The following is a 24,520-nucleotide window of genomic DNA, read 5'->3' as shown; positions in this document are numbered from 1 at the left end:
TTCATTATTGGAGATGGAGCCCAGAGCCTTCACTGAGCTATATCTCCAGTCAGCCCTGCTGCCCTTTTGAGATAGGTTCTTCCTAAGATGTTAAATGGCCATCTTCCTGGCGTCAGTCTCCCAGAGTGCTGAGATTATAGGCAGGTACCACCTGGCAAGGACCTGTTATTTTTTAAACTTTAAGCACATTCTTTTTTTTTTTTCCCAAATCTAAATAATTTCTTACTATTTTTTTCTTTCTAATCCATTTTATTTATTTTTAGTACCCATTGTGAGGGGCTGGCACATGTGATATAATTTATTTTGATTTTCTAAGTCCATTACCATTATTCTAATACAATATTCCTCTCTATCACTTTTTATTACAGGGTTTTTTATTTCAAAGGAAAATTCAGCCTCAGAATGACGAGTCAGTTGTAAATTCTGAAGTGTAATAAAGCATATAATGATTTTTTTCATTTACTCCACAAAAAAGGCTACGTAATAGATGCGATCTGATTCTGCCTCTGCCTGAGTTTCCTGGCATATTTCAAGGACAAAAACTCCCAAGCCTGTGGACCAAAGAATACGACAAGGTCAGTGCAGATTTCTGGAGGGTGCGTGAACTGAAAGGTTAAACCCCAGACTTCTGAGCGCCAGGGATTTGAAAGAAGCCTTCTCTTGCCTCGACTTCCAGAAAACGTTTAAAACAATTTCATGCAAATTGACATAATAGGCTGTAATGCTGTTTAGCTCACTTTTATTAAACAAAATAGTCTAGCTTCAGTGACAATGCAACAGGTTTAGCCTGGCAATTTTCTCTTTACGAAATACAGAAAATACTTGAATTTAGCGAAGGCGGTAGGAAGCCGCCTACCCGAGAAACAGAGAAGCAGGAAGCAGCGGTCAATCGCTGCGCCCATGCTGGCAAGGGTGCCTCCGGGCGCCCAGACCAATGGTCCCGGGGCCCCGCAGCGCGCGAGTCAGCTGCAGAATCTCTCGGCAGTCACCCCAGGGTCTCGGGAGATCCTGGAACCGCCGCAGGGGTGCGGGCTGCCTGGCAACGCCCGCAGCACCTGCAGCGGGCTCCGGGGAAGTTGCGGGCTCCGCGCCACCCCTGCTGCAGCGGGACGGGGGCGGGGCCGCGCCGAGGCCCGGAGGCTGTCAGCAAGGCAGGTCTTTCTTCTGGAAAGTTCTCCGGGGGCCAACCAAGAAACCTCCCTGGGCAGGAGGACTCATGGGAGTGGGGAAGAAGCACACATTTTGCGAGCTCTCTTTTCTGATGATCAGCTTCGTCAGGGGCAGAAGGCTGTAGCTTGGTGGTGGAGCATGCTCCTAGTATGCAAGAGGTCCAGGTTTCACCCTAGCCCCTGCAAACCTGTAAATAAATGGGAGGTGCCACTATCTACCTGAAACTTTGTCAGGTTTAGTTTATGTACTGTACTCGCAGTACTGGGGATTGAATTTAGGCCTTCACATTGAGCTGCATCCCGGGCTCCCCAATCCTCCTCCCTTTTCGCAAGACTAGGTCTCTGTAAGTTTATAAATTACTCAAACTGAGCTCAAATGTGCAATTCTCCTGCCCGATTACAAGCATGCACCATCATGCCCAGCTTCTACACCTTTTAAACTCCAAGGCTGTGTTGGACTACCCAGTCAATTGCAGTTGGGGCCTCCTGGACCCCTTTCACCCCTGGCTGTTCTCACTGTAAGGACCTGCACAGGGATAGAGGAGTGGGTGATGCTGACCCACACGCTCTGAGGCTCCCCTGAGCAGAGTCCTCTGTAAGAATTCAAATGAGGTCAGTGTCATTCTATGTCCCTCCTATTACATTTATCCTTCATTTTTATTGTTTTAAGATGCACAAGTCATGCATTTGAGTCAAAAAAGAAAATCCCCTCAATCCCTTCCTACTTCTAGTTACACATGCAAAGTAGCTATGGTTACTAGGGAGCTCTACATAGTTCCAGACCATAGTCTATGCATTTAAAAAAAAAAAAATGTCCAGTAGGTGACTAAGGAGGAATTGATGTCCATTTCTTCCCCCGAGCTCCCTGCCTCAACCCATACTGAGAGTCCAACACAGAGCCTTAGCACTGAACTACCCCTTTATCTCCCCAAACCTTACTTTATCACTGATTTTTTTTTTATCGGTATAGGGGATCGAACTCACAACTGCCTGCTTGCAAGGCACGTGCTTATGCCGCTGAACTAAATCCCCAGCCCCCCTTATCACTGATTTTAAATTGGTCTCATAAGTCACAGGTAGGGATCAAATTTTCAGTCCTCCGCCTCATCCTCCCAGAGAGCTGGAACTGCAGGCATGTGCCTCCACACCTGCATCCCTAGGCTTCTGACAAAACATTCTATTGCCTTTCTCTCTGGAAGGCTTCTGCCTTTGGAAGGTGTCGCCAGCTTTCCTCTCCCTGTTCTTTATTCTGGGCTATTTAATTTCCTGGTTTACCGTCTTCCTCTCCCACTCCTGTCCTTGTTCTTGGTCATGTTGATGCCCATACAAGGAATCTTTCAGGGCTCTGCCTGTTGCTAACTAACTTGTCCCGGAGACTGCTCACAGCTTGGAGCTGGTGGCACCACCGCTGCACCAGTATGTCAATGTCCCACTTTCAGACAGGTATTCTCTGCTCTCTGCAGTTTCCCCTCACATCATGCTTCCTGTCTCTGCATTGCTTTTTTCTTGTGCTTGAACAAGCCGAGTCCTTTCCCTCTTTCAGGCCTTTGTACTTATTTTCCCTTTGTCCTTGAGGCTATTCTTCAGAGCCATCCAGTTAGCTGGGTTGCTGTCATTCTTCGGTGCATCTTGAAAAAAACATCACCTCTTCAGAGAAGACTTCCCAGTCCACCCTACGGCAGATTCTGCAATCACTGTCTTTACCTCGTGCTTGTCTTGTGATTCTTGTGATGTATTTGTCTATTTGTTGTCTAGCACGCCTACCAGAACACTGCCTAATTCTAAACTCTTCTCAGGCTTGGCTGCATAGTCACTGGTACTGACAGAATAAAAGACATGGGATCACTCTGGGTATATTTATGTGGGATTTTTGTTTTGGCTAAATAATATTTTAACGTCACAATATGTAGATCTGGCACTTTTTTTTTTTTTTAGACAGGGTCGTCACTATGCAGTTCAGGCTGGGCTTGAGCTCACTTTGTAGCCCAGGCTGGTCTTGAACTCACAATTGATCCTCCTGCCTCAGCCTCCCAAGTGCTGGGATTATAGACATGAGCCACCACGCCCAGCTGATCTGGCATTTTTTTTAAAAAATGACTGTGTTGTCCTGTATGTTGTGCATATATGAACCACATGCGCCTACTCATCCATATTGTAGGACACTGAGGATGTTTCCCTTCTTTGGTTTTTTATTACTGAAAGATTGATGCAATAACCTTCCTCCTATGTGCATGGCTGTGTGTTCATGCAAATATTCTAGTAGATCACCTGAAGCAGAACAGCTAGGTCAGAGACTATGAACACATAACAATTTGGTAAGTGTTGCCAAATTGCCTTCCAGAAACAGCTCTGTCATTTTATATTTCCAACAGAGTATGAGAATTCCTGCTTTCCAATGTCGTCCCCACTAGGTCTGTACTTTATCAGCTCTTTAAATTTACCAGTTTGATAAGCAAAAAATATATTATTTAGTTTTTATTTTCTTAATAGTGAATAGCATTTTCATGTATAGGCCAATTTTATTTATTTATTTTTCTTTTGGGAATTGCCTATCCCTATTCTTTGTTTAGTTTATTTCAGGATGTTTGAGTTTTTTGTTTGTTTATTGATTTATAGACTCTCCATATATATTAGAATAATAACTCATATAATTTATAAGTATTTTCTTCTGGTCTATTACTGAGTTTTTAAATTTGATGATTTCTAAGGTGACCCAAAGTACAAACTTTAGAGCTATCTTTGCTTCTTGAATTGGTTTAGATAAGTTTTTTCCATGCCATGGCCTTCCCTCAAGTGCCTCTGACGTCTGATGACCTGTTGATGTTTGTGGATGGTGGTGTCATCTTGCCAGCTAGTACATGTTCTGGCGGATGACGTCTCGCTCTGGTGAGTATGAGGAGGACAGGCGGCGGCACATGCAGCTGGGCGACCTTTTCTCTCCAGCGTCTCCCGAATATGGAGCTACCTGGTCCTCATGGTACCAAAGGCTACCTGGGGCATTGCTCAAGGAGAAGTGGGTTTAGTACTGTCTCAGGGAGTTTCCTGAGGGGAAGTTTTTATCATAAAGTTCTCACAGCTTTTCCCAAGGGGCAAAATCCAGAGGCAGGAAAGTCCTGTGGGGAGCAGGGCCTCTTTAGCTGCTGTTTGTTAACTGATGTCTAGCTGACCACTTATTTACTCCTTCCCTCATCACTTGATATCTCTTTTCTTGGGTTTTTTCCTTCTGGGAAATTTCTCTTTTATTGGTTGATTTATTTATTTATTTATTTATTTATTTTTGGTACTATGGATCGAACTTGTGACCTCACAATTGCCAGGCAGGCACTTATACTGCTGAGCTAAATTCCTTGCCTGGAAATGTCTTTTTTAAGAAAAATACTTTCTCTGGCTTGCAAAACTCACGACTGCATGCTTGCAAGGCAGGCACTTATGCCACTGAGCTAAATCCCAGCCCCAGCAAAGGGCTTACTCTTGAAATTTCATGAGATTTCACTATCTACCTCACCGTAAAATTCCTCACTGTTCTCTCTTGGTGGCATTTCACCCAGTTCCCAACACTGCCATAAATTTACATGAAGGTTATATTTCTTCTGGGAATTTTAATAAGAAATAGATATAAACACATATGCTTAGTCAGTCATCTTGACCCAAAAATGCCCTCAGATGTGTTGAATTTTTTTTTTTTTTTTTGTCTTTTTCCTTTTTATCGGTACCAGGGATCAAACTCACGACTGCCTGCTTGCAAGGCAGGCGCTTATGCTGCTGAGCTAAATCCCCAGCCCCGATATGTTGAAATTTTAAAATTCACCATTTTTACCTAAAGTTGAATAGGGAATATTTAAAGGTACAATTTTGGGGAAATTTAACTGCAGTGAAATTCTTTTTTAGTTTAAAGAATTACAACTTCAGGAATAAAACGGAATTACTTAGCTGGAATTCTTTTTTGTTGTTGTTAAAGGAGGAAAAGATTTATTTTGTTTCATGGGTTCAGAAGTTTCAGTCCATGGTCACTTCACTTCATGAAGTGGGCACTGGGCTCTTGTCAGGGCAGAACATCATTGCAAGGAACACATGATGGAATAAAACTGCTCACTTGATAGCAGCCAGAAGCAGAGAGAGAGAGAGGGAGAGAGAGAGAGAAAGAGAGAAAGAAAGAGAGACAGACAGAGACAGAGACAGAGACAGAGGCAGAAAGAAAGAGAGAGAGAGACAGAGACAGAGAGATAGAGAGAGAGAGAATGAGAAGGACAAGATATAACCATATACAGGGGCATAGCCCCAGTGACTAGGCCCTAGCTCCCATCATCCTCTCATAGCCCATTAAACCACAAGGCCATCAGTGGATTAATCCATTCACATGGTTGAACTCCCATCAGTCCATTTGCTCCCAAAGACCTCACCTCTGAAATTTGCTGCACTGGAGACAAAGTGGGAATGCTTTTTGGTACATTTCCAAAATGGCTGCGTCACCCAAGTCCTGATCTGCATGATAGACCTCCTTGCTTCACCATCTGTAGTCTTCAGAAGTGCAAATCTTCGTGGATTAACAAAAAATTCCTGAGGTATGAATTATTTGATGATCACAAGGGCTGAGCTGAGCTGAGAAAGCTGGTCTTTTGGTAGGAAGCTTCTCATAGATTCTTGGCTCTTTGGAAGGCTGGGCTCAATCAGATTTTTTTTTTTAAACAAATCTGGCTAGACCTTATGTAGTTCAGGTTGGCTTTGGACTCACTGTGTAACCCAGGCTGGCCTAGAGCTCACGGCAATCTTCCTATGTCAGTCTCCTGAGCCCTGGGAGATTACAAGTATGGGCCACCACACCCAGCTCAGATTCTATGTCCAGAGTTTACACAGTGCTTGGCACTATGTTGTAACTCAAAACACCTGCTGAACTGATGCCCAAATCACAGATTTTTGAGCAAAATAAGCATGTTTTAAACTGCTAAATTTGGGGCCATGTTATTATAGTAATAGATAACTAAAATAGATACACTGTGTTCCCATTAGCTAAATGGTAGAAAGCGGGTCTTCCTGGGCCTGACAAGAGGAACAGTAGTAATACATCAGCAACCAGCCTGAGTCTGGGGCAGCCCAGGGGCTGGGCACAGAGAAAGCGAGCTGAGAAGAGGAGCGGGGTGCTCTGGCCAGGGCCACAGCCTGAGGGTGTAGTTCTTCACTAGCCCTTAGCATAGAAGTTCTGCCCAGTCCTCTCTCTCAAAATCAATCTATATTTATTAAGCCTTTTACGCCCCAACACTGGATAATCTGTTCTCCATATCATGACCCTTCATCCTTGATCCACAGTAGGGTTTATTTATTTATTTATTTTTACTACAGCTATGAGGAAACTGAAACTAGGAAACTTTAAGCAACCTCCCAGAGGTCATGGAGGTAGGAAGTGGCAAAAGTCAATATTTAAATAAAATTCTGTTTAATAAAACTACTGTTCATTCCTGGTCTCTTTTACATTTTTTGTTATTTTAACTGGACAAGTTTACTACATACACTGTGATAATTCAGTTCTATATACATCAAATAATAGTGATCAAATCTGTGTTATTAACATTTTGAACTCCTTAAGCTTTTTTGAAAAATTTGATGAGCATGTAAGAGTTACACATATTTTGGAGATATATTGTGATATTTTCACACATGTATAAAAATGAACTATTTAGCTCAGGGTAACATTTGCGTCTCCTTAGCATTTTGCTTTGTGTGTGGAGTCTCCAAACTTGGCTTATAGTTATTCATGAGTTATATAGTAGATTATTACGAAGTACACAGGTCATTTTTGACAAATTATTTAGCTGTTCTTAGCCTCAGTTTCCCTATTTGTAAAATGAGAATAGTGATAGTTCTTGATCTTGCAGGGTGGATGAAACAAGACATGTTATATCTTTTCTATCCACCACAATTGCCTCTGCCTCTGTAGAGCACTTGTGATGGGGCTGGTCCAAACTGAGACAGCTCAAAATGTCAAATACATATGGTATTTCACAAACTCAACATAAAAAAAAGGATTGCAAACTATCTCATTAATTTTTATATTCATTACATGTTGAAATGATGATGAAATAAAATATGCAATTAAAATGATTTTTTCTGTATTTTACTTCTTTTTGAAACAGAATCTTGCTGGTCTCGAAGTTCTGCTTTCAAGTTTTCCCACTCAGCCTCTCAAGCAGGTAGAACAACAGGTGCAGGTCACTACACCAGGGTTGTAGTTAGGGTTCCCAAAGGAATAGATTTAATACATGATGCATTATTTATAGAATTATTTTATAGTATTCAAAGAGTAAATGTGGAATAGTACAGATCTGTTCATGTACTAGAGACTCAAAAGAATCCAGCTGAAAGCCTGGATACCGCAGCAATGTCCTGCACGAGTCCAGCTGAAGATCTAGAGCCTATGACAATGTCTCCAATAGGTTCTGTGAGCCTGGGGCTTAGCCATCTGTAACATGACATCTGCCCAACTTGGTACCGGACCCAGAGAAACAACTTATCTCTCCAAGAGTAACTTCTGCGTTCTCCTTCTCATTCCCGAGATAAACCTCCTGCTCCCTTTTTGCGAGTGTACTGAGCCCTTTCCAAGCCCAAGACTCCACAACCACCCAAGCCTCCACCTCCAGCCCCCAGTAAATCTTTCTGTCTCTGTTTTACACAGGCAGATGCTCCTTCAAATCAGCTGTTAATACGTCATTTTGCCCACCCCCCAACTCCTCCCCCAGCTTAAACTGATAAAAGTAGCTCCACTTTGTTTTAGCTGAGAGCTGCTACACCCCATAAAGCTCTCCCATGCCCTCATTAAAGGCTTCTTCCTACTTTGTCTCTCCTTCTTGTCTCTCCTGTGCTGCTTTCAATTGAGTGCCAAAAATACCCCATCAGTCTCATGCAAGTCTGTATCAAGACTCTGCACTGGGAAGGCCCAAAGGTCAGCGGTGGAAGCAAGAAAGTCTGTGCCAGTGGGGTGAAGGATCTGCACCAGCAGGCAGAGAGTTCTACTCTGGAGCCAAGAAACAATGCTCAAACTAAGGACCAGGGCTCCCCCTAAAAGTACCACAGCCATCCTCAGCAACAAGGAGGACCTGAGCTCCTCCGATAATAACAGTCGAGTTATCAGAAAAACCAGCGTGACAAGCTTCTCCAGGAGGATCAACAGCCCACCATCTTCCCCTCCTTTTCTGGTTTTATATTGTTGTCAACAATCCTCAGGTGGGCCCTCCACACCCAGCACCACACAGGGTGCTACAAGTTGACTATTTTTTTTTTTTTAATCTTTTTTATCGGTACCAGGGATCGTACTCACAACTGCCTGCTTGCAAGGCAGGTGCTTATGCCGCTGAGCTAAATCCCCAGCCCCTACAAGTTAACTATTAATCCATAACAAACAGCTTAATTTAAATTTTTTTTTCAAACAGCTTATTTTTTTACTGTGGCTGATAATCATTTTTATTATCTATGTCATTCACGTTGTACTTTTGTTGGGCAGCACTGGGTTAGACTGTGTGAACATTAGGAGGGGGCAGGATTACTGAGAAGCTGAGTTTAGCCTGTCCCATATCACAATTTTGCTGTGTGATTCTACCAACTATTTTATTTATTTGGGTTGAATATTTTTTCTATTTCAAAAATTTGTATTAGCCCATGTTTGCTGTATGGAATGATTATATTCATTGTGGGGAACTGATACATGTATAGAACACATCTTAATTCTTTTTATGTTTGGCTTTTCTTTTTTGTCTTTTTAGACAAGGTCTCACTATGCAGTTCAGACTGGATCTGCGCTCAGTTTTTAGCCCAGGCTGGTCATGAACTCGTAACAATCTTCTTGCCCGGCCTCCTGAGTGCTGGAATTACAGGTGTGTGCCACCATGTCTGGCTTTCTGGCTACTTTTCTATATGACATCATTTAAAAGTTTCACAAAAACTGTGCTGCAATTTGACTGTTTGAAAAACAAATCTTTTTACGTTTGAATTTTTTTTTTCTTCTAACCATCTTCTCTGCAATCCATGGTAAAAACTTTACGTGAGAGGGACTTTTCTACAAGAACGATAAGGAAAGTGAAGGGGAAGACAGAGTAGTGGAGCCCTGGAGAGGCTCAGGGTCTTGGGGGGAAAGGGGAGAGAAAAGGAAGAGGGAACAAGTTTTGGGCCCTTAGGCAAGGTAATTGAGGATGGCTTCTTCCCAGGAGGAGACCTAGTTCCTTTAACTGAAGGTTATCAGGAAGACACTTGGTCTCAAAGGTTCCCAAGGGCAATCCTAGCCTCTAGGGGAAGAGCAATCTGTTGTCCCACACTGACCTGGCTCTTCCTTGCAAGTCTAGAAGAGCTATTGCAAAATATAAGTAAAGCTACTTTCAGGCCAGCCATGGTGGCACACGCTAATAATCCTAGAACTGTGCTTCTTTAGAATAAATTAATTTCTTTGAAAGAGGGTCTCCCTGTATAATCCAGGCTAGTTTAAAACTTGCAATCTGGCCTCAGCCTTCTGCATTTTGGATTACAGATGTGCACCATCACACCCAAATCTAATTTTTAAGCATCAAATTGACATTAAGAAAAGCAACGTTAAAATATTTAAACTACTCTATATTTAAAAACTTCAAACACCCTTATCTTTTCCTTTCATGGAGTTTTCCAAAAATGTATCCTTTTTATATAATGATAGAGGCCAGTGCTTTGGTTTGTACATTCAAGATGCTGATTCCAATTCCTTGTTACTAGGAGAACAAAGTAGACTTTTCTGAAATGAATCATTCCTCACAGAAAGGAATCACATGCTTTCCTTGGGAAATTTGTAACCTCATACTCAGTCCCAGGCGAACAAAGGATAATGATTTCATGTTGTCTAGGACTTACTTCCCAGTGGTTCTGAAACATGGGTTTTCCTTTGAAAAGAGAGCGGTCTCATCCTTTTTAAAGGACATCACAAGGCTCTCTGTGGACGAGTCACCCTGGCGCCCACCACAAAGACATCCGTGTGTCCTTCTAGAGCTTTGAGCCTGGCATCCAGGCTGCCTAAACTTTCTGTCATCTTCCACATGGAGGGCAAAGCCCTGGCTTTCACCAGGCCCGGGTGTTAGGAACACAGCGGGGGAACAGAGATGGCCATTGCTCCTGTCCCCAGAAGCTGCCTAGGTGTAGCTTCAGGCTGCCCATACCCTGCCCTGAGGACCTTTGTGCAGAGGAAGTGAGAGGGACCAGGATAGATAAAGTGTGGTCTGACGAGCATGTGACCAGGTACCAAGAAGGGCATCTCCTAACGGATGGTGAGATTTATGTCCTGAGCAGCAGGGGCCTTTGTAACAGCACCAAGAGAACTCACCTCCTGCCTTGTCCTTCACTTCTGTGACCCTCTGCCAACCTGAGGTTCATAGTCTTCCTGGGAGCCCCTGGGTCAGGGAGATGGTTCATCCTGGAGATCATGAGATGAGTTCGCTTGGGTACTCACTGTGGTTGGCCAAGGTGCAAGGAGCTCATCAAGTTTCTGACAGATTTCTGCCCAAAGATGGGGATTCATGTGCCCACTCATTGGGAGGTGAAGGGACAGGCTAAAGCAAGCTGAGAAGAGTGCACTGTCAGCCCAGCTGGTGAGGAAGCCAGGGAACATGCATGCTCACTCCGCTGGGCACATGCTAAGTGGAGGGCACTTAGATCCCAGACACCCCTGGCCTGTTATGTGTATGGGCAAAGTGGGTTTTGGTATCCCAAAGGCAGTTCTCCCAAGGACACAGGGGCTGGGCCTTGGGGTGCAACAAATGGCAAGTGGACTAAGCCAAGCATTCTTGGCCACCTACGCCACGCCACTTGAAAAGTGAAGCTCATTGTAGTTGGTTTGTTTATGTCATCATAGTTTTTATCTTTTAGGAAAGCTGAGATAAACTAAGTCTTGCTAGTTCTCCAGCATGAGCAGCCTGTAGCAATCTTGCTACATATGACTCAGACCCTTCAGCTTAATAGTTTTATACCAGGACTTTTTTTTGGTACTGGGAATCAAACTCAGGACCTGTTGCTTGCCAGGTAGACACTGTGCCACTGAGTTATATCTCCAGCCCTTGTCCTAGGATTTTGTTCACCATTTTTTTATTTCCTTGGGAGTTCCTGAGCCCTTGAACCTCTGCACAAATGTGCAGATCTAAAGACATAGCTGCGTGCCTTGTTTTTGTTTGTCCAGAGACTGTTGAAGACATTGCCATCACCTTGTTGATTTGAGATACAAGCCATTATGCAAGGTAGCAATCAGCAAGAGGTGGCTTTGGTCAGGCACCCCTCCCACCTGCCTGCCCAGCAGCTGGTCAGAGGAGGCCACTGCTTAGGGGTCAGTAGGCATAGCCCTTTTATATAGAAAGGGAAGTCAAATGGTAGAAGAAGCTGTCTTTGCTTTCAGGCATTAGAGTGCATCCTTGGCTGGACCTCAGAGAACCTGCCAGGTGGCTTGGCCAGGGGACGGGTGGGCTTCATAACTACTCTGGGTATCACTCTTCATAACTCTTCATAACTACTCTGGGTATCACTAGTTCTTTACAGCACAATTCATAAAACTTTGCTTATAATACGTATTATGTATAATATATATTTTACCGTTTGAAAGGCAACTCAATATGTCTTAAAAGTTTCATGTTTATAATTATGTATAATTATTTCTGAAAGAAATTATGAGTTTTTTCCTTTTTGTTATAGTCTGCCTCTTCTGTGGTGGTGTGATTTGGATGTTCTCTTGAAAACTCATGTTGAAGATGAATGGATAAAAAATATAGTTTTTTTTTTTGATACGGGGATCAAACTCATGACCTCACACTTAGGCAAACGCTAGAAAGATTGAGCTAAATCCCTGGCCCAAAAGTATATAGTATTTATACAAAATGGAATACTAAGAGGCCAGGGATATAGCTCAGTGGCAGGGCACCTGCATGGTAAATGCAAAGTCCAGAGTCTGATTCCCTGTTCAAAATAGAATACTATTCTGCCATAAATAAGGAGAAACTTGAGTCATTTGTAGGAAAATCAGTGCACTTGAGATAAAAATGTTAAGTGGAATAAATCAGACACAGGAGCTTAAATATCTCATGGCACCTCTTTCATAAGAAATGTAAAATATAAGTCAAGAGCAAAATAAAAGATATTAGAAATAGGAGACAGAGTTTTCTCAAATGGAAAGGATACCAAGAGATGGAGGGAAGGAGAAGGAAAGGAAGAGAAGAGGGACAAAAAAAGAACCTAGATGTGCCAACTCTCCAGGAGGAATATAATCACTGGGTATAGCAAACATGTATTGATTAAAAATAAAAGTTGGAAAAAACCCCTCATTTTGAGATTTAATTGGCTTTGCAACAGTGTTGAGAAGTGAGGTCTGCAAAGGGGCAGTTAGTTAATGGCGCATCACCCACATGAACGGATTATTGCTGTTATCCTGGGAATGAGGTTGTAAGGGGTAGGGGAGTTCAGATTTTCAGCCTGTCATACTCTGAGCCAAATACAGTACATCTCTGTTCTTAGTAAACTGTCCAGTCTGAGGCATTGTGTTACAGCAACAGAAAACAGACCAAGACATATGGCAAGCATGTGTTACTTAAGTAATACAAAAATGTCTTTAAAACTACATTGCAACTGACAGATTTAGAAATGTCACCAGACCTAAGTGAAGGCTGACTGGGAGCAAAGTTTGCAAAGCAATGACTTAAAATCCTCACTGGCTACACTGCTCAGCCATTTGCTTATGTGTTTCTTTCATGTATGTGGTAGCAGTGAGGCTGGTCTCTTCTGGAAGGAGACACTAAAGACATAGGCAGTGTATTTATTTCAAGATGCTGCAAAGTTGTTAGAATTGAGCTCAAAATCTACTAGCTGACAAAAACAATTTTTTTGCAGTAAAACAGGTCATTTTTAATAGCACAATCAATTTGAAATTATGGAAATCAAGCATATATACAGTGGGAACTATCTTTTCAAATACCTGAGCTATTTATATGATTATTCTTTAATTCTACAATATATTTTCTCCACTTTTTTCTAGCATTTAAATAATAAAGAAAATAATAATAATAATAAAAAACCCAAAGCCAAAGATAACAAAGGAATACAGTGTGAAAAAATACATGGAAATTGCCCATGAAATATATTTTTGTCAGGGTGGCTGCCTACCCAACATTTTGACAGTTTGCACTGGGGACATTGAAGATTAATCACCAGAGGAAACAAGTAAGTGAAAACAAGAGCAGTGGCTGTCACGGAGCAGCCGTTTAACCATGCCTGAAGCTTGGGCACTTGTCATTATAATCTCAGTACTCCTAATTTGAGCTTTATTTCAACAATTTCAAAGAATCAGTCCATTAAAAAATTAAACTAAAAGAAAAAAAGCACTTATTATTTTTAATGCACAAAATATTGAAGCAGGCTTGATAGCACAAATCTATGCATTAGCCTGTGTACTGTTCTTCCAGGTCTTTGCTCAAGACAGCTGGCTAGGAGCTAGACTCACTGGCTCTAATGTTTGTATAGGGTTTAGCAGCTGCTTGGTTTTTGCGCTAAAATGATTATAACCTGTCCTGTGTGCTATTTATTTATTTAACAGGGCTTTTTTTTTTTTTTTTTTTTGGCATTCGGCTTATAGACCTGATAAAAGAAGTAGCTAATGTGAAATCAGTTCCCCAGAACTGGGACCGGGTTGGGGGAACTGCCTCCCCAGCAGAGCAATGGGCTCCCTCAGGGCAGAGGCTAATAGTTACATCTATCTTTATGTTCTCCCTGGGCAAGGTAGAGGTTGAATGAATGAGTGATATATATAGTAGCTGGCACCAAAGATGATTTTGTAAATTAGTTTTGTTAGCCCTTAAGAATAACATATTCTGTCATTAAGTACAAAGAGAAAATGACAGCTTTGCAGTGGAACCTGGCAGGCACCACCTAATCCAAGTGGTTCCAGTGGACACCATCACAGCTGGGGGGATGTTGATGGGATGTTGATGGGATGCACTGAGAAGGATGCTGCTGGGGTTCCCTGCAAAGCCACACAACTTGGCTGCAGTCAGAGAAAATATCAGATGGACCCAATTGATGGGGTAGTGTACAAAACAACAGGGGCTGTGCCCTTTGAAAAGGGCAATGTCAAGAAAGATAAAAAAGAAAAACACTTAAAGGCTGAGGGGGTGGTTTCATATTAAAGGAAAGAGGCTTGACTATTAAATACATTGTATGGTCTTGGATACTGAATTGGCAAGAAAATTGCTGTAACTAATATCGTTTGGGAAGTTGGAGAAACATAAACAAGGAGCGTAACTTATGTAATAATACTTAACTAATGTTAAGTTCCCTGATTTTGATAATTTTACTAGTGTCATGTGACATGGTGTCTTCCTTCTTAGTGAGTACACATGCCAAAATGCTTATGTTTGTACTGGGAATTGAACCTAGGACACTCACACTAAGCTACATCCTTAGCACTCTTTTTTATTTTTGAGACAGGGTCTTGCTAAATCACCAAATTGCCTAGATTGAGTTGGAACTATCACTTATCCAACCTCATCTTTCCAGAATGCTGGAAGTATAGGCCTACCTGCACCATGACTCCTGCTGTATATACCATACTACAGTATTCGGTTAGTATAAATGCCATTGTTCAGAAATATACATATATCTCACACACATTTCTACATACATGTACACACACAGGGCCCCATGGGTATTACCACATGACCATATTTCAGCTCTTTAAATTGAGGTGAAATTCACGTAACATAAAACTATCTAAGGTATATAATTCAGTGGCATTTAATATGTTCACAATATTGTGTAAACATCATCTGTATTTTTTCTAAAATGTTTTTTGGGGTTTTTTTTGTCTTTTTCCTTTTTATCAGATCCTTTTTATCAGACCTCGGATCGAACTCACGTCCCCCTGCTTGCAAGGCAGGTACTTATGCCGCTGAGCTAAATCCCCAGCCCCTGTTTTTTGTTTTTTTGAGACAGGCTGTCATTAGGTAGTTCAGGCTGGCCTTGAACTCACAGCAATCCTCCTGCCACAGCTTCCCAAAAGCTGGGATTATGGGTGTGAGCCACCAAACCTAGTTTTGGGTTTTTTGTTTGTTTTGTTTTTTGACAGGAGATCTCACAGTGTAGTTCAGGCTTACTTTGAATTCACTTGAGCCCAGGCTGGCCTCAAACCTGCCATGCTCCTCTTGCCTCAGCCTCCCAAAGGCTGGGATTACAGGTGTGAGTCACTGCACCTGACTTCTAAAGTATTTTAATTACCCCTCAAAGGGAAATCTCAAACCTGTTAAACAGTTATTTCCCAATTCCCCCTCCCCAAAATTCTTACACCAATCTACCTTTTGTTTCTATGGATTTATTTATTCTGGATATTTCATATAAGTGGGATTACACCATTATGGCCTTTTTTTTTTTTTTAATCAGCACTGCGGATTGAACTCAGGACCATGTGCTTGCAAAGCAGGCGCTTATGCCCCTGAGCTAAATCCCTAGGCCCTAATTATGGCCTTTTGTGTTTGTGGCTTTTACTTACTATTTTGGAGTTTCATCCATGTAATAGTATGTACTTCATACGTTTTTATGATTGAAACATATTTAACTGCATGAGTATTCCTATTCTGTTTTTCTATTCATTGATGGACATGGGTTGTTTCCTCCTTTTGGCTATTGCAAACAGTACTACTATAAATATACCTGTACAGTAAACGAATTTGTGTGAACATGCAGTTTCAATTCTTTTAAATACATATTTACAGCCCAGGGTACAGCTCAGTGGCATAACACTTGCCTGGCAAGCACAAGCTTCTGAGTTTGATTCCCCATACCAAATATAAAAAACAAAAAAGTACATAAGAATGGATTGTGTCAAATGTGAAATACGTGTTTAACCTTGCCTTTTGTGTGTGTGTGTGGTACTGGGGATGGAACCCAGAGTCTTCACACTGAATAACATCCTGAGACTCCTTTTTTATTTTTTATTTTGATACAGGACCTCACTAAACTGTAGTTCAGGCTGGGCTGGAACTTTATGTGCCACCACTCCTTGCTATCTATAACTTTTTTTTTGAGACGGGGACTTAGTACCATAGTTCAGGCTGACCTTGAACTCAGCGCAGTCCTCCGGCCTCAGTCTTCTGAATAGTGGGATATCAGGTGTCCACCACCAGGCCTGGCTATTTAATTTTTTTCCTAAACATTAATAATGAATTTGATGAGTAAGAAATCATGAAAAAATGAGTCTCATTTAACCAGCTATTTAACTTTTAAGGAAACTGCCAAATTGTTTTCCAAAGTGGTTCTATGTTTTATTCTCTTTGTATCATTAATACAAGTCATCTCAGAGTTTGAAATTAGTTCAAGGGAAGAAGAATAAACTGTGTGTATCCAGGCAAAGGGAAAGAAACCTTGGTTCCTTGAGTGAGGAGGTGACCACTGATATGTACATTATAACAGAGTGGGCACACACGTGAACTGAGATGGTCAGAGTGGCAGGCAGCAGCTGAACTGGAAGCTGGGGAGTAGAAATTTTGTGATGGGTCCCACATTTTGGAAGTGCTGCTGGAGTATATCTTTGTGACCAGAAACAGCTTCAGGCAGGTGGAGAGAGCTGATGGTGTGCCCAGCCTCCCTTGGCTCCTGTGTGTGTGTGTGTGTGTGTGTGTGTGTGTGTGTGTGTGTGTGTGTGTTAGGGTTGTCAGCAGCTTTCTGTGCACACAGTCCATTCACTGATGGATGGCACACGCAGGTGACCACAGCTGGAGTCTGTGATTGCATACCTGGGTGTCCACAGGAAACTGCAGTGTTCCTTGCAGAAACCTGCCTGCTGGTCAGGTTGCTGGGAGTCTCATACGTTAAAAGAAAAAAATGTCCACTTCAGATGATGATTTTGGTGGTTAGATCAGGATACTGATAGATAGGCATTGGTGGCGGATGCCTATAATTTAGTAGTCTGGGAGGCTGAGGCAGGAAGATTATAAAGTTCAGACCCAACCTGGGCAATTTAGTGAGTTAGAGCCTGTCTTAAAAAAAAAAAAAAAAGAACAACACTGTAGAGAGGACACTGATATGAAAGTTCTGCAAATTCAGATACTGGGAATTATAAATGGAGCCTCTAAATTTGGTTTATATCTTCACCCAGTACCGGGGATTGAACTCACAACTGCCTGCTTGCAAGGCAGGCACTTATGCCGCTGAGCTAATCCCCAGCTCCAAAATTCAGACTCTTGAGCCCACATTGGTTGCTTCAACCAGAATTTGCTTTTCAATCAAATTCCCACACGAGAGGCATGTCTGTTCAGGTTTGGGAAGGATTACTTTATCTAAACTTTTTCTTTTTTTAGTGGTTCTAGGAATTGAACCACGCTACCACTGAGCTACAGCCCCAGCCCCTCCATTATGCTTTCTAGTGTTAACAGGCACCTGGGCTGCTTATTAAACAGTTCTAGTCCCTTGCTTGCCTGGCAAAGAGAAATCCAGCGGGCCTGAGGTGAGGCCCTGTCATGCTAATTTTTACCACGCCTTCTAGGTCAATCTTATTATCAGATAATTTGGAGAAGCATTCTGTAAATGCAGTTTTAAAGACAAAGAGGAAATCAGCCCCTGGAGAGGAGAATGTGAACACCTTTTTCACGACTAGACATTCCATTTAGTACCTCTGAAATACCCGGCCAGCCTCAGGACGGGGCCTCCCAACTCAGACAAGGCTCACTGGGCCTCTGCTGAGCTCCAGACACCCGGTGCACCACTTCGATGCTAAGGCCGATGCTAAAGCCACCGGAGGAGGCGCTCTATAATCTGTTTTTGCTGGAAAGGGGAATCTGAGGCTTCCACAGGGAAAGGCCCCAGGGCCAGATTTGGAACCAAACGCTTTCTACCCACAGGTGCTCTGATGACCCAATGCAAACCCTACCGGACTCCTTGCAACTCTCCCCTCCCTTCTGCCAATGTCTCCCGCCAGGGATGCAATCATTCCTGTTTTTTTGGGATAGAGCCTTGATCTGGTTTCCAGCTCTGGTTGGCCCACTTCTCTAAACTTCAGTGCCAGTAACTACAAAGTGGGAGTGACATGAGGGCATTATGAGGATTAAGCAATAAAGTATATGAAACATTTACTTTCCTGGTACATAGTATTATTGATAGCTATTTCCATTTTATTCTTATTATGCTGTGGCAGCAGAGAGACTTAGAGATGAAAATTAACAGTAGTTTGTTGTTGTGCCTTATTTCGAGTGGGCATTATTCTTCAGAGAGCAGCTTTACCTTACCTGACAAGTCTCTGTAGTCATGTGATTCTGGTTCACAAGGAGGATTAGTTTCCTAGAGCTGCTATTACAAATAGCCACAAACGGTGGCTTCATACAACCGAAAGGTGCTTTCCCATAGTTCTTGAAGGGAAAACCAGAAGTGTTGGTGGAGCTGCGCTTTCTCTGGGATGTCTAGGGATGATCCTGCCTTTGCTTCGCCCAACCTCTAGTTGGCTCTAGGCGGTCCCTGATCTGGCAGCATGGTTCCCATCTCTGCCCCAATTTCACTGTGGCCCAGGCTTTTCCTTTTTTGTCTTTCTGGAAGACACTTGTGATTAGATGTATAGACCACCCAGAACATCTCATCCAAGATGATCTCATCTCAAGAGTTTTAATTACATTTTGAAAAACACCTTTTCTTTTCTTTTCTTTTTTTACCAGGAATCAAACTCAGGACCTTGTGCTTGCCAGGCAGCTGCTGTGCCACTGAGCTATATCCCCGGCCTGCCTTTCCTAAATGAGGCCATACTCACATGTTCCGGGAGTTAAGGTGTGCACTTCTTTTGAGGGCCACAACTTGAAGCATGGAGTCCCCTCAACCCTCCTGCCCCAGGAGAAGGGCAGTTTGTGGTCGAGACATCGGACAGTGAAACTGGAGAAGGGGCGTGATCTATTGTTGTTTTTCTTTTCTTTTTTTCCTCCAGTACTGGGGACTGAACTCGGTGTTTTGCATGCACTCTACCACTGAGCAATGAATCCAGCCGCTTTCCTTTAATTTTGAGACATGGTCTTGATAAGCTTTCTAGACTGGGTTCAAACTTGTGATCTTCCTGTTTCAGTCAGGATCAGAGATTTACCCCAGATGTTTTTCCTCCAACTTTTCTTGCTTCCAGATTTTCTCCCAACTTCATGACCCTCACTTTTGGGTCCTATTGATATGCTGGGTGTTTCTACATTTCCCAACTCAAATCCCGGAGTATTCAAAGGTTGCTGGTCAGATTGGGGATCGGCTGGTTTTAGGTCAGGTGTCTTTTCCTGTTCCCCATCCTTGAGGTCTTGCACAGATGGGGGTAGCGGAGCCACATGATTCAAAACATGTCCTCTGGGGCATCTGCACAGACATGTCTTGCATAAGTACTTATAGGAGAGTGTGAAGGAATCTTGGGTTCCACACTGCTGTAGGCATTAAAGTGCTAAAGTCCTTAGGAGGAGTCACACTTTGGGAGGTCATGCAGCATATGCCTTGGAGTCAGGTTATAAGGAGGCTTTGGAAATGATACAGTAGCCCATACACTGAATAACCAGTGCCACTCCCATGCCATGGAGGAGGAAACTGGTGCTTATCGAGGTGAACGTACTGGTCAAGGACACTGGGCACCAGAGTGAGTCTATGGCCTTTCTTCCTTTCTTTTCTTTCCTTTGTTTTTTCTCTTTTGTTCTTTCCTTCTTTGAGACAGGGTTTTGCTACATATTTCAGGCTGGCCTTGAACTTACTCTGTGGCCCAGGCTGGTCTCAAATTCACCTTGATCCTTCTGCCTCTTACCTGCTGTGGGGTTACAGCTGTGTGCTACCACACTTGGTGTCTACAACTTTCTTCACTGCCATTACTCTGTAACAGCTATTCTCAGTAATGCTACATATTAGTTACTTCCTTTAGAAACTGTACAGGAATTAAAGGAAGATTTGGATTTTGCAGAACTCTGATTTGGAATGATAATTCAGGTAAGCATGGGCAGATAGATGTGTAAAAATAAGAATTGGGGAAAGCTGGCCACATAATCACTTTCTCTTCTATTGCTGAGGGCTTGTTGCCTATAAAACACAGGATGGAAATTGGAGTTACTCATTTTCCCCAAATCAGGAAGTATCCGTGAGAGTGGAAATGACCCCAATGGAGCTCTGAGATTCCTGTAAATATCTGGGTGACCACTCCAGAGCTTCAGACTGTGGGAGAGGAAGGGAACTCTGTACTGGGAAGCAGCGAACTGGAAATCCTTCCTTTCCAGTGGGAAAGGGACTCTGCTGGCTACTGCAAGCTGAGATGGAGGGAGTCCCTGTGAAAATGTCTGGAGGAATCCCTTCCATTTTCCTTCCATTTTCCAGGTAGGGCTCGAGAACAAGACTTGTAGTTACTACAACCCTCCAGAAACAGTTGCTCTGATTTCTTTTCCTAATTTGCTACACATGCTTTTATTTTAATAAATTATTTTGCAGTACTGCGGACTGAACTAAAGGTCTTTGCACCAAATTACATATCTGGCCCATTTTATTTTATTATTTATTTATTTTTGAGGCAGGATTTTGCTAAGTTGCCCAGGCTGGACTTGAACTGTCTTATATCCTCCTGCCTCAGCTTCCTAGAATACTGAGATTACACACGTGTGCCACCATGGCCAGCTATGCTTTTAATTTTGCAGAAAAATTAACTTTGAAATTAAAGAGGTAATCTTTAAATGAACTGTATTTCTAGTAGGCAGCCCTGGTCTGATGGTCTGAGAAACATTAAGGGCACCTAACTTGGCTTCTAGATCTTCACCTCCTGGGTCTATATCTTTTGGCTGCTTCAAATTCACCTGTGCGGAGGGAACTGTGAACTCAGACAAGCACATCATCAGTAGGGCTTCTGCGAGTCTGCTGGGCTCGGCTGGCTGGGTGCTAAAAATAACCAGAGAGGTGAAAAAAACATGCTGAAGCACATTTCAGGGCTCTTCTGGAAAACGAAACACAGAAGCTGGGCCCTGGGTGTTCTATTTACAGCCGATCCTCCTCTCCCGTGGATTTCCGCGTGAGGACTGGGTCCCCAGCAGCCGAGGGAGGAGTCTGTGCACTGGGCTGCACCTCCTCCCTGAGCCTGCCCTCTTCCCCTGCAGCTGCCCAGAGAAAGGGAACGCGGGGTCCAGGGAGCAGCTCAGTCTCTCCTTCCACCAAGTCACTGCCCCTTTGAAGAGAGGAAAGTGAAAATAAAGTTTTCAAGGCCAATTTCACAATTTCATCTTCTGTGAAAAGCGAAATCAATGAGGCTGTGAAAAATTACAAGCAGTTAAGACACTTTCGCGTAGTTGGAGTGAGACAGGCAGCGGAAATCAGACTGTTTCATTCAAAGCAAAGGCCAATACAAACCTTTTTTTTTTTTTTTCTCTTTTCTTTTTTGAGCACATCTGGTCTCAATCTTTATATACTAGTAGACAGCAGCAATTAGATGGCTCTGCTTTCTATGTCATAATAACGAATCATATATTTTTCATGGCTGTCGCATTGGGTTACCCGCTCTACAAAAGGAGCTTAAATGGAACTTTAAAAAGCAGCCCTTTGCTTGACAGCACTGTGAGTGACTTCAGGGAGGAGAACTCAAGCATCTTCCAGACCCCGAAAGGAGGGTAGATAGCACAGATACATGCTACTAAGGGGCAGCACAGTGACCAGCCTGCAGGCCTGGGCCCACTCTCCATTCTTCTTTCCAAGTCCTTTGGGAGGGGGTACATCATGAAAACCAGCTCCCATGTGAAATGATCCTTCCACTCCTGACAAACCTGCTGGAGAAGTGGTCATAGAAGGTTAAACTCTGCCCTTCTCAATGTATTGGTCAGGCCTGAACCCAACACAGCCTCAGCAAAATCGAGAACTGGTTCACACTCCTAACTGGGAACTTGGGTGAATTTAAGGGGGTGAATCTGGTCCGACTCATGCCAATTTTTTCATCTCTCTCCATTTATCCCACGATTAACTACTGTAGGAAAAGACTTGGCTCAGGCTCAACAGTTCCAGCAATAATTGTACAAATGTCAGTCCTTAAACTGATTCTTAAACTGATCACTGGTCCCTTCCTGGAGATGGCCATGGGAGCAGTGCCCATGCCATCACATCACAGGAAGCTACCCGAGATTGGGTAGAGGCTGGTTCCTGAAAAGAAACCTGTGTTTCAGCTTAAGAAAAGGGGGAGTGGGTGCAGGGTGCCATGGATAGCTCCCGTTGGGCCGCCTGTGAATTACAAATAGGCAACCCCTCCAGGCTATCGCAGTTCAGTACACTTCCCACTTGGGGAGCAGATAGTTCCTCATGGTGAAGCAGCCCTGCATGTAGGACACACGGTTGAGTGCACAGAACTAGATCTGCATATTAGTGCACTGCCACCTCTGCAGGACACCCTGTGCAGTGATACCTGGACCACTCAAAGTGGCGGATTAGTGGGTAGCAAAACTAGTGGGGCCCCCATACTGGCCAAACAGCCCTCAAGGTTTTTTCTCTGAAATGCTTAAGGGATGTAGAGCTTGAGCTGTCTTATAATTTGGTGTTTGTTCAAACTTGGGCTTGTGATGTTAAACCGAAGAGAGAACTGAGAGGTAGGGAAGAGTCTGGGGTCTAGGGTTCAGGTAACGCTCCCTAGCGTTAACTCCTGCAACTGCTCCAAGTTGCAGCATCTGGGGACACTTGTTCCAATCCTGTGCTTTTATATAAAGGTGGAAGCTTCTTCCTCTGTAGGATAAAGGAACCCTTTCCTCCTGCACACGGTCCAGGTTGGGCACTGACGTGTGGTTTGGGGGTCTTGTGCTTCCTCCCAGTCTCCCACTGCAGTGTCCGCTAATGTAATTTCGCCTTCTGCCTTCTGCCCCTTTCCCCCAGCTGTCTCCTCAGATGTGTGAAATTGGTGGTTTACGGTACTTAGTCAGACTTAGACACCTCCAGGGCATCCTCAGGTTGAAATTTCCCTCCCCAAAGACACTGGTTGGTGACACACAAACACCCATTATGCCTGTTAGGCAAATTAGCCCCACTAACCAGCCTGGGCCCCTGCAGAAGCTGCCTGGGGAAAGCACAATGGGTCACAAAGGGGGAAGGGAGAAAAGGGCGGTGGGGGCTGGCTTTTGTCCCAGGAGAGTCCAATGGGCTGGGCCTAAGCAGGGCATGTGTGCAGGCAGAAGGGTCCCGGGACTGCAAACCCAGCTTCTGAGAACAGACCCAAAGCATGGATGGACTGGTGACCACCCACTACTCGGCATTTAACTGGCCTGTTTTATGTTTGCCATGCCAAATTCTAGCCCCCAGCCCAAAAGCCTACAAACCTCCTGTTTTGTTATCAGAAACCAAACTTCCTTTCAGGTGTCTGGCAGGTCTTGGCCTGGGAACACCAGGGTGGAGTAACCTAAATGAGCCTAGGCCAGAGCTGTTTGGGGAAGTCTCTAGGGCCTGTTTCAGGGTGAATTAATCTGCTTCTGTTTTACTACTCACAGGCAAATTTGTCTTCCTAGGCCTTGACATGCAGGTCACTGGGGTCAAGCAATGCCTATGGGTGCCACTGGGTGCCAGTAGTGGAATTATTTTGGGGTCCAAACAACTAGGCACTCACATAAAGAATTTCTTTTTAATACTTTCTACTGTACTGTTTAGAGGTTTTGTGAACTTAGAGCATGCTCAGGGAAGCATAGTAATGATGCCTAGATTTATAGGGCATTATTTGGTACTCGAAACCCTTTTAGATTCAGGACTGTGTAGCAGGTAAGTGCTTGAACTGCTGGGTTTGAATCTTGACTTTTCCAAATACTGAGGAAACTTCAGTTAAGGACTTAACCCTCTGGAGCCTGTGTGCTTCACTATGCAATGCAGGATAATACTAACCTCTATCTTTACAGGTTTGTGAAGAGCTAATTGCAACAATCCAGAGTAATCTGCTTAGCACATGGTCAGATGTACAATCATGGTTCCACACTCATTGTGACTACTATTATTATCTGCAAGCTCATTTGGTTTAAGAAGAACTCTGTAAAGTTGGCTGAGCACGGGTACTTTCCCCTTTTGGTACATGAGGAAAATGAGGCCAGAAAGTAAGCCGCAATGCTGCACGGTAGACCGTTTGCAGCAGGCACATGCCCTAGGCTTGATCTCTAGCAGTGTCAAAGGACAAAGAAAAAAGAAACAGCAAGCTTGCAGGCAGGGGAGGCAAGGGGGAGAGAAAGAGATGTTCAGAGGATGGGAGAGGGGTGACGCATGCAGGGGCACTGGAGGGCACAGAAGGTCTCTCTTGCCACAGTGGCTTTGAGTTTCCTGCCACATGCACCAGAGAGGGCCTAGTCTGCTGACAGCTGGCACCAAGACAAAGCCATGTGTAACTGGGACCAACCTGT

Source organism: Cavia porcellus, unplaced genomic scaffold (assembly GCF_034190915.1).
Source record: "Cavia porcellus strain 051 isolate PalLab524CR breed Dunkin Hartley unplaced genomic scaffold, mCavPor4.1 scaffold_10, whole genome shotgun sequence".
NCBI lineage: Eukaryota > Metazoa > Chordata > Mammalia > Rodentia > Caviidae > Cavia > Cavia porcellus.
Note: the sequence above shows the minus strand (reverse complement) of the source record.